Genomic DNA, 10,321 nt, shown 5'->3' on the forward strand with positions numbered 1-10,321 from the left:
TACATGCCCTTCCGCCGGCTCTCGGACCAGCTGCCAAGGCGCGACCGAGTCCTCCTCCTGCGCCTCCGCGTCGTGTGCACGTGGACGCCCTCCTGGTTGTACACCTGCGGCAGCGCCTCCTCTCCTGCCTGCCCCTCCTGCGGGGACACGGGGACGCTCGGCCACCTCCTGCTGGCGTGCCCGACCCATGAGCCCCCCAGGCGATGACTCGAGTCGTGATACCGAGCACTCGGTCTCCCGCTTGCCATGGAGCACGACCTCCTCTTCCCGGCTCGCAGCCAGCTCCTGGCGCATCGGGTCCTCCTCTCCTTCACCGAGGATACTGGCCTGAGCATCCTCCTCTAGATCTTCGCCTCGTCCAGCACGAGGCGATGGATCTGAGTGGACCGATGCTCATTCCCCCTGCCCGGTGCTTGCACACATTTCCAGTGCACCGAGGCTCCCCTCCCTCCTGCCCGGTGCTTGCGCACACTCCAGTGTACCGATGCTCCGCTCCCCCCCCCCCCCCCGCCGCCAGGTGCTTCCACACTTTCGCAGTGCACCGAGGCTCTCCTCCCTTCTGCCCGGTGCTTGCACACACTCCCAGTGCGCCGAGGCTCCCCTCCCCCTGCCCGCTGCTTGCACACACTCCCAGTGCAACGAGGCTCCTCTGCCCCCACCGGGTGCTTGCACACTTTCGCAGTGCACCGAGGCTCTCCTCCCTTCTGCCCGGTGCTTGCACACACTCCCAGTGCACCGAGGCTCCCCTCCCCCTGCCCGGTGCTTGCACACACTCCCAGTGCACCGAGGCTCCTCTGCCCCCACCGGGTGCTTGCACACACTCCCAGTGCACCGAGGCTCCTCTGCCCCCACCAGGTGCTTGCACACTTTCCCAGTGCACCGAGGCTCCCCTCCCTCCTGCCCGGTGCTTGCACACACTCCCAGTGCACCGACGCTCCTCTCCCCCCCCCCACCGCAGGTGCTCGCACACTTTCCCAGTCAACCGAGGCTCCCCTCCCCCTGCCCGGTGCTTGCACACACTCCCAGTGCGCCGAGGCTCCCCTTCTTCCGCCCGGTGCTTGCACACTTTCGCAGTGAACCGAGGCTCCCCTCACCCCGCCCGGTGCTTGCACACACTCCCAGTGCACCGAGGCTCCCCTCCCCCCGCCCGGTGCTTGCACACACTCCCAGTGCACCGAGGCTCCCCTCCTTCCGCCTGGTGCTTGCACACTTTCCCAGTGCACCGAGGCTCCCCTCCCTCCGCCCGGTGCTTCCACACTTTCCCAGTGCACCGAGGCTCCCCTCCCTCCTGCCCGGTGCTTGCACACTTTCCCAGTGCACCGAGGCTCCCCTCCTTCGGCCCGGTGCTTGCACACTTTCCTAGTACACCGAGGCTCCCCTCCCCCCGACCAGTGCTTGCACACTTTCGCAGTGCACCGAGGCTCCCCTCCCCCCGCCCGGTGCTTGCACACTTTCCCAGTGCACCGAGGCTCCCCTCCCCCCGACCAGTGCTTGCACACACTCCTAGTGCACCGAGGCTCGCCGCCCTCCCGCCCGGTGCTTGCACACTTTCCCAGTGCACCGAGGCTCCCCTCCTTCCACCCGGTGCTTTGCACACATTACCAGGCCACCAAGGCTCCCTTCCCCCCGCCTGGTGCTTGCACACACTCCCAGTGCACCGAGGCTCTCCTCCTTCCGCCCAGTGCTTGCACACTTTCCCAGTGCACCGAGGCCCCCCTTCCCCCGCCTGGTGCTTGCACACACTCCCATTGCACCGAGGCTCCCCTCCTTCCTCCCGGTGCTTGCACACACTCCCAGTACACCGTGGCTCCCCTCCCTGTTTGACGCTGATGTTGCTGCTGCGGTGCGACTCTTTAACGGCCAAGGACTTCCACGCATACGACGGCGGCGACCTTCCCCTCTCCCCTACATCCCCTACCCCTCTCCCCTGTTCCCGAAGAGTGATGCGCAAAGTGCCAACATACGTCAGGACAAGTATCCCCTCCCCCTTTCATAGCAACAACCACCACAACCACGTTTAACCCTCCAGCTTTTGAACATTGTTTAACGACGTATGATAGCTGCCTCCTAATATAAGGATGATGGAGTACAGAAATTCTAAGCACGATTACCATCCTTCACATGCAAAATTAGAGCCAGCTCTTTAGGTGTTTCTATTGTGCTATATATTCAGGCGAAGAATTTGAGATATGTGTGCATGTATGCACAGTTACAAAGCCTTTTGTATCTTCAAAGGACACTTCAAGAAACACTCCACTGCTACTCTTTGAATTTCATAAAGGTGGATTTGTATTCGGAGATAAGGATGGATATATGTTCAACGTGCTGCAACAGTGCATGATTCGTAAGCAGAGGGTTTATAATAGGAAGACAACGTTGTGAGTGGCCTGACTGACGCGGACAATCAATTGCGTTCAGCACATTTCGCAGCACCGCCCACCCGCGACTGCGAGGAGACAGCGCGTGATTGCACGTGCCTCCGCAAGCAAACCTCCGTCTTTGCCATCCTCCGCACATGCAGTGGTGATGGACGGCAGCGGCGGTATTCTTCCGATCGCTCGGCACAACCGGCCGGGAAGGAAGCGCGCTCGGTCTCCTCCCATCGCGCTCGAGCACACCGACGGCAACGGTGGCAGCGACGCGGCTCAACGCACGGACGGGCACGTGTCAGCTGCGCTCTGAAAGGAAACGGCGAAAACGCCCCTCTTTTATCGCCTCATGCATTGGCGGGACAAAAAGCCTCAATCGGAGAATCATGCAACACAAGAATGACGTCAGGTCAATGATTTCGGAACGCAACACCCTCTTCTAGCCTTGCGAGCGCACCGACTACAGAATCGCCTAACAATAGGTTAGCGTCTTGGCCGTGGAGCGTAGTCCATTTAAGAGGCGCCATATTGAGTCATAGCTCAACCGGCTTAGCGAGGTACCGGTGAATAGGACTCCCGGAACGCAACGCTACGCGTATATTAATGGACTTCGCCAAGTGTTAAGAAAGCTGAAGAGGAGGCCACTACCTGCTGCTGCTGGCTCGCGTTTGAGTCACCCATGAAGAATAGACCGAGTTGTTCTCGAAACGCTGGATTGAAGCTGAAAGTTGGATTGGTGTTAGTATTTCTCAACATTCCTTTCAGAACGCAACTATACCCTTATCGAAAATAAATATGTTTGGAATATATGCGGAGTTATTTATATTGTATTTTAAACGTACACATTTACTTGCGCTGCCGTGCGGTACGATAGCACCCGCTGGTCTTCTGTAGGATTCCCCAAGTCAGCCGGGACCCATATCAACTCAATAATTTTTCCCAAGTTTTTTGTTTGACCTAATGTGTTCACTGCTGCCTGAGAAATTCTGCCTCTCGCATCACTGCATATGGCGAATTTAGAGTGGCTTAGTATATTATCAGCATTGGTGTTAATAATGGCAAGGGCGATAGCCGCCTCTTCTGCCGTTTCTGAGGATCTCGTTTTAGTAGTGCCGGAGACTAACAGTCTGGTCATGCGTGTCCGCCGCCCCTACTGCGAACGCTTGTTTCTCTTTGTATTATACGGCATCCATATATACCACTTCTTCATGCTGGCTGTGCATTCTGTGTAGACCTTCTGCTCTAGCTTTCCTTTCTCCTTGTGGTGAGCAGGATGCATATTCTTAGGTAGTGGCATGACCAGTATTGCCTGAGCGATGAGTTTAGGTATTTGAGTCTGTGTCAAGTGGTGACAGCTCGATGCCTAGTCACAGGAGATCAAGTATGGCGCTTCCTGCTTTGGTGCGGGAAAGCTAGTATCGTTTATTGCTCAGTATTCTTCCTAAAGCTCGTCTAGGGTTTTGTGCACCTCAAGGCCAAGGAGTCTTTGGGTCGAGGTACAGTTCGGTAGCCCTAATTGAACCTTTTATGCACAATTTCACCAGCGCTGCGACTAGGAACAAGAACAGAGAAGGAAGACAAGGACAAGCGCTACTAACAACTGAAAGTTTATTTGAAAAAAACACAGATTATATGCACACAACTGACAACCCAAAGCGCCTGCGCTTCCCCCACCAGGCACGCAAAAGAGAGTTAAAAATCTAGATACAAAATTTCACACTCATGTAAGTTTACAGATGGTGTGCTAACGCACGTGTCGATGTTCTTGTGAATGTGATAGGCTTCACACAACTCCCTAGTTAACTGATCTGGATGTCTGAATTTAATCTTAGCCCTGTTAAGCAGAGGAAAGCATGCTTTTTTGTTAGACACACCGGGTTTGTTTAGAAGACAATCTCTGTAATGAAGGGACAGATTTGATGAAGGAGCACCATTCAAAGAGGTTCTATGCTGACGTAAGCGTGTATTTATGCATTTACCGGTTTGCCCAATGTAACTCTTGCCGCAATTAAAAGGTATGTCATAAACCACTCCCTCTGCACATGGCACAAAGGTTGACTCATGATCCACCTGGCATGCATTTTTTCTTTTGCCTCTTATTTGCTTCTGTTCCCGGGCTCTTTTGTCAACAATAGCACAAACCTTGCCTAGTTTATTAGGGACCGAAAAGAGCACTTTTACCCCATATCTAGTGCCAACCTGCTTAAGCCTATGGGATAACTGATGAATGTAGGGTATTACCGCATTACCCTACATTCATCAGTTATCCCATAGGCTTAAGCAGGTTGGCACTAGATATGGGGTAAAAGTGCTCTTTTCGGTCCCTAATAAACTAGGCAAGGTTTGTGCTATTGTTGACAAAAGAGCCCGGGAACAGAAGCAAATAAGAGGCAAAAGAAAAAATGCATGCCAGGTGGATCATGAGTCAACCTTTGTGCCATGTGCAGAGGGAGTGGTTTATGACATACCTTTTAAATGCGGCAAGAGTTACATTGGGCAAACCGGTAAATGCATAAATACACGCTTACGTCAGCATAGAACCTCTTTGAATGGTGCTCCTTCATCAAATCTGTCCCTTCATTACAGAGATTGTCTTCTAAACAAACCCGGTGTGTCTAACAAAAAAGCATGCTTTCCTCTGCTTAACAGGGCTAAGATTAAATTCAGACATCCAGATCAGTTAACTAGGGAGTTGTGTGAAGCCTATCACATTCACAAGAACATCGACACGTGCGTTAGCACACCATCTGTAAACTTACATGAGTGTGAAATTTTGTATCTAGATTTTTAACTCTCTTTTGCGTGCCTGGTGGGGGAAGCGCAGGCGCTTTGGGTTGTCAGTTGTGTGCATATAATCTGTGTTTTTTTCAAATAAACTTTCAGTTGTTAGTAGCGCTTGTCCTTGTCTTCCTTCTCTGTTCTTGTTCCTAGTCGCAGCGCTGGTGAAATTGTGAATATGTACCAACTAGCTCAAACCACCATTTTGCTACCTTTTATGCGTGCCTTTTATAGCCTCTCTTTGGCTTTTTCAACGCTGTCTAATTTTAGGTATGGGAGTGCGTAGACAAGCCTGCTAAGTGGAAATGCTTGTACCATTCTGCAGAGTCCTTTCCCCTTCACTCTCATGCTTTTGTTTGCAATTCGTCTGATTAGTCTTACTGTCATGTTTATAGTAGTCCATAGTCTTTGTAACGTCTGTGTGTTCTTCCTCTTTGACTGAAGGAAATGATTCTTATATTTTCAACTTCCTTTACAGGGAGACCTTCCACCTAGATGTTAACAGGAAACAGGTTTATAATTTTTGGCTCGACGGCCTCTTGGTGTGTCTCTGATTACGAGTAATTCCGAATTGGAGGGCGAGCAGGTTAGGACTGTTTTAGCGGCCTTGTCTTCTATTATTTCTACGGTTTGTTGCCGAGTGTCCTTTATCTGAACATCGCTGCCAGTTGTGGTCCATAAAGTTATATCATCTGCATAGAATCTGTGTTGCAGCCTCGGGAGGGCTGCAACAAGGTGGCCGTGGTATCCTTCGGTTTGTCTTCCGCTCCTGCAGCTTTTCAAATAATAATGGACACTGTACTAGTTGACCTCAAATGACAGCCCTGCCTCGTCTGCCTTAATGACATTAACGACGAACATCTCAAGCGCTTGAGTGCAGTGCTGGGGTCATACGATCGGCCGACATCTCGCTCAAAACAGAAAAGTGCCACTTTGAGTTCTAACGGCTGAAGTTTTCAGGTCATGTTGTGAGCGCTGAAGATGTTAGCCCTGACCCCGACAAGACGGCTGCCGCTTCGCAATTACCGATTACCAATTACCATTTCAAAATCCGAGAGCAGCTGGGCACTTCATCTATAGCCTCTTAACTCTATTCATCATGCCCTGGTTACGTGCGTATGTTTTATTCCGCTATAGCTGTCGACAGCTCTGCTATTCCGATGACCAGTTAAAACACGAGATCAGTTGCCTGAGGAAGATCTGACTGAAGAATTCCGGAAATTGCGGCAGGCCATAAGCCCCTGCGCATAGGTGTGCTGGATGTTGTGCCGCTGGACGCAGTTTTAAGGTATTCCTGGGAAATTTATTTTAGTGTCGTCTGTGCATTTAAACATGTTCAGCATAATGGAAAACATTTTGAGGCTGTGGACGCATGCCTCGAATAATCCGCCATGTTGTCCCGAGTGATTGACGCAGACTCAGCGCAGCTCAAATGTCTCGTCAAACTGACCCCTCAGCTCAGTCAAGTTGCGTTGGATATGTCGCACCTGACGAGAAGAGCGGAGTTCAGTGTCCTTTGCACGAAAAGGTTTTGTTACGGCTGATTTCCTGATATCGCTCAGCCTTTCTGACGCCTCGTTGTTTATTGGTAAGCAATAACAAAAAACTTTAAAAAGCCATCTGAAAGTGTTTAAAAAAAGTAATAGGACTGTTACGACAGTGTAACGCGAGGTTCAGCGAGTGCACTTTAGGCGTTTAGTTAGGGGAATATTTTCCTAGGGCACTGCTGTAGTGGTCAAGTGATGCGCCCCTGCACTAACAGGGGCTGTTCCGAAGAGAGCCACCCGGTGGGTGCGTTAGCACCCACTAGTTCCGTCGAATACGGCGGGTGGATACGGAGCGCAAGCTATAAACAGGCGCTTGAAAGCTATCGCTGTAAAACAAAACTACCATGCCACGGTTACAAAGGCCAGTTTCTAGAGGTTCTTGTATGCGGAAGCATCTAGGAGACCTCTATTCAGTGAAAATATTTTAAAAATTGGCCACATCGTCCTATTTTTTTTTATATCTTCTGGTAAAAGATGCAGTGACAAGCGAGATAAGCAAAGCTTACTATAACAGTGGAGTAACTAGCTGAAAGACATTGGTAAATTGCGTTTTCGGAAAACTAAACCGGCTTGCTAAGCAGTATTATACTTATCGACAGCTCTTAAACCAATTTACTAGTGGTTACAGCATTTGTGAATGATGATGTCCAGAAGGTGCTTGAGGAACATTTAAGTTAGCCAAAAGGTGATGAAGCCATGGGCCAAAAAAATTTAAGTAGGCGCTTGGGCGTGGTAGAATTTTCTCCAATGTGTGATCAAAGAATGCTGGATGCTGAACCCGACCGCCCCATCCCCCCCAATTTTCTAAAACGTCCTATGTAATGCTCATGCCGAAGTCTAATAACCTTGTAAAGCTTGATTCCTTAAACTTGTGATTTTCTGTAACTGTCGAAACTATTGGCCATAAAATCTGCATGGGCAGTTACATTGCAGCTTTAGTTCACACCAGAGACGTGCTATAATACGCAAGACGGGCGTTTTTCAAGAATATTAAATTAGGGAGGAGTGCAGTGAAGTTGCGCCGCAGTGCAACTGCCCGTAGTTTTGCTGCAATTTTATCTGCACGGCGCCTTTGACATGGTTGTGCATGACATGTTTTTCGCGCCCCATTTAGATTCTATGAACATCATATCTCTCATCTCAGATAGCAGGGACAATATTCACAAAGAATTTGTATTGCTATCAGAAATAAACAAGAATTTAATTGCCAACCTACCCTTGCTGTCTTCGCTTTCAAAGCGTGCCATTGTTGGCTCTATACTTCACAGTATAGGCAATCGGCAGCGGTCAGGCAGCGCCGGGAAAAGTTCAAACGGTCGGACGCATTCGTGTCCGATAGCAGGCAGCTGATTAGGGCTGATGTATGATGTCTGTGGCGGCGAGGTAGCGGAAAGGTGTGCTTCTTTTCATTCTCCACGCAAGCTGGCGTGATGTGTTGATGCTTGTATTCTCATCTGGGCGATCGTTGATTCGTGGTAAGGGGCCCAAGTCTTGCTTCGTTACGTTCAGTTACCGGTTATCGACGCAGAATTGAAGAATGTCGTCTTTTTCAACAGAACGACCTGTACCGCCCATGGAATGTCACTGAGCATTTCTTTCACATGATACATAATAGATTGGCGCTCCCACGGCGACACAGGGAAGGGGTTCAGGCGGAGGTACCGGGCGTGCTCGTCAGTTACAACCTGATCTTTTGCAATCGGCGTATATACCGAAAATTCGGAGACGACGAGAAGAATTCGCTTCCACTTGAAGACGGCGCATCTGGTCTTGTCTGCACGCGGCTGGGCTGGGTTTATGTGGAATGCGGGCTTGAGGTTTACCTTACGTTCTCAGGGTAGGTAGGAGAGGACGAAGGCGTTATAGAACATCTGATAACTCGGCTAAGGAAGCAGTCGTCGTGCCTCTGATGAGGCGTCGTTATTGTTCGTTACAAACTGTCAGTACCACCTCAGTCTGTAGATTTCGAAAACGGATCTAAGAGAAACTGCGTGTTTCCCTCGATAATGTCCTCAATGTTCAGGTAATCTTGGCACCCAACGGAATGGTGACGCTTGACTTGCGTGGAACGCTAACTTCATCGAGCTCATGCAGGGCGATGTGATACTCCTGTGCTGTGTATAAACGTAGGGCTTCCTCGGTAGAGAACGTGATTACTAGGATTGAAGCTCGGTGATCACTCTCTGCTCAGTCAAAAAGTGCATACCTAAGATCACATGTCAAGAACATTGCTGCAAGGGTATGAAGAGCACAGGGTAGATATATTCCTTTACGTTTACTTGTCCTTAAGGCGGAACTAGGTGGCCTGAAACCAAGCGGATTTGAGGGCCGTTCTAGAGTGGTCGTCACTTTTGTGAGTGGCGGCGCAAACAGTCAACTTATAACATATTAGTTCGCTCCTGGGTCCAATAACGCAGTTACCATTCGGCTGCTGTCAGCCACTTGAAGATCATTTGTTCGCGTTTTCGCATTACAATTTAGTCGTGGAGTCGCGTCTAGGCCCCGGGGGCTGTGATCATGGCCGGGGTTCACCGTTGTGATTTCGCAGAGAGGCGGCGTCCGATAGCATCCTGGTCAAGGTTGTGTTTCTATGCGGCGTCGGTGTTGGGGTTCGGCGTCTTTATGCGGCGTGGTCGGTAGAGGAGCTTTGGCGTTTCTTTCGTAAACAACCTCACCTCCAAAAACTACAGTCTATAGCTTCTGCTACTGGCGCTTGGAGACCTTCCTCGCACAGTCGCTGCGTAGCTGTAGCCCTGCGACGAAAAGCATGTAGTGAAATGCGATGAAGGGCGGCACAGACGGCAACACGCCCTCTTTAGTCCGCTGTCAGTTTACCGTGGTCCATTGCGGGGTCGTGGGGTGTCGATAGCGAAACCTCGCCAACCAATGCGCCTGTACAGGAAATGATGAACGATGTGGCAGGCATAACCACAATGGAAGCACTGTGGGTGGTCGTCGGGAGTCTTCCTATCGTCGTATTTCCTATAGCCCGTGCGTCGATCGCATGGTGGGGGGAGGCGGACGATATTTTACTATTAGCTGGTAGATAGTAAGAATTGGAAATTCTGGTTAGTTCTAGTGGAGGCGGAAGGGACGCTGCATACTTCACATTCAGAGCAATTAATCTTGGTGTGATGATTTTCGACGATTCTAATGATCAGGTGATTATATGTCAATGGTGTAACCGGTCTGGTAGAATACAAATGTCTCGAGGCACGAATAAACAAGGACAGATATTATTTCATTTCGGTATCCTCAGGGGCCTTGTTGGCATTAGATAGGGCGCATTCTTAAATAATTAACATTTTTACGATATAAAACACAAAGGGCTAAAAACAGTAATAAACAATCTAAGAACCGTGCCTCAAAACATTAAGAAAAAATGTCTGGGAACAAGGAATAGGCAAGAAAACTAGCTCTCAAAGGTTAACAGAAATCCTTTCTTTGTAGGTTAGGAAACACCGCATCTAATGGTTTTCCAGATACAACTGCTGATATACCCACTCACGTACACACAAAATTTCAGCGAACCAAAAGAGGCAAAAATGGCATCACTCTGGCTTGCAGAAAATTAAATATGAGGAAATAGCTGTTTCAAATGATGATGATTCAGCAAAAGCCACACTA

The sequence above is a fragment of the Amblyomma americanum genome, chromosome 9, assembly GCF_052857255.1.
Source record: "Amblyomma americanum isolate KBUSLIRL-KWMA chromosome 9, ASM5285725v1, whole genome shotgun sequence".
Lineage (NCBI taxonomy): Eukaryota > Metazoa > Arthropoda > Arachnida > Ixodida > Ixodidae > Amblyomma > Amblyomma americanum.